Genomic DNA, 940 nt, shown 5'->3' with positions numbered 1-940 from the left:
ATTCTACCTATTCATAGTATTGGGTTAGGAGGATGAAACCGGAAAAGTAATGCAGATGTATGTGGGAAAAATGATACAGCAATCGAAGTGTTTCCAAAGGACACCCTTAAATGTAAGCATGATTGAAGGTTGATTGATCTTTGGAATATAGTTCTTATCACTTCTGTATTTTTAATTCAGATTCACTCTTTCCACTTCCACTTTCCACTCTCACTTTCCAGGTGAGCACTAACCCTTAAAAAAGGAAAATACAAAGTTTTAAATTGGCACCAAAGAAGAATCTGCCCTAAGGAAATACTTAAACTGGCAATTGTCTTTCCAAAATGCCAAAACGTTTTACATCTGGTTTAAAGCCCAATTAAAGTCTTACACTGTAATGCTGTAGAGTAAAATACTAAGCTGCAATGCTCATTGCCAAGTGCTTTATACAAGAAGGTGCAGCCCATCTTGTGTAACAGTGGTCCCCAACCCATGGGATGCGGACCAGTGTTGGTCCGTGGCTGGTGGGTTGGGGGGCTGCCCTCCTTGCAATGCTCTGGAGCTGTTGGTGGTGTGGCAGCAGGGGCGTGGCCGGCTCTCCTAGCACTGCTTGCACAAAAGCTGCTGGGGGTGGTGAAGAGGTGTATGTGGGGCTTGCACTTCTCTGCCAATCCCAACAGCGCTGCCACTTGACAGTACGCCAGCTTTCTTACACTGCCCTGCTGTTCTCAGCTGGTATGCTGGAGCGGAGCTGCTGGAGATGGCAGAGTAGTGTAGGCTGTACATGTACTGAGCCAGGGCAAAATTTTGTGCTGTGTTGCCGGCCCCCGCTGTTGCAAAGGTTGGGGACCACTGTTGTATAATCTCCATATTTCTAAGATTTGCACTGTATAGCCCTGCCCGGTGCTGCGCTACAATTACAAAGAACATTCTTACTAAAAATTCATATGACTCCTCCTTA

Source organism: Pyxicephalus adspersus, chromosome 1 (genome assembly GCF_032062135.1).
Source record: "Pyxicephalus adspersus chromosome 1, UCB_Pads_2.0, whole genome shotgun sequence".
In the NCBI taxonomy this organism is placed as follows: Eukaryota; Metazoa; Chordata; class Amphibia; order Anura; family Pyxicephalidae; genus Pyxicephalus; species Pyxicephalus adspersus.
The sequence above is the reverse complement of the archived record's forward strand: the minus strand, read 5'-3'. Positions refer to the sequence as shown.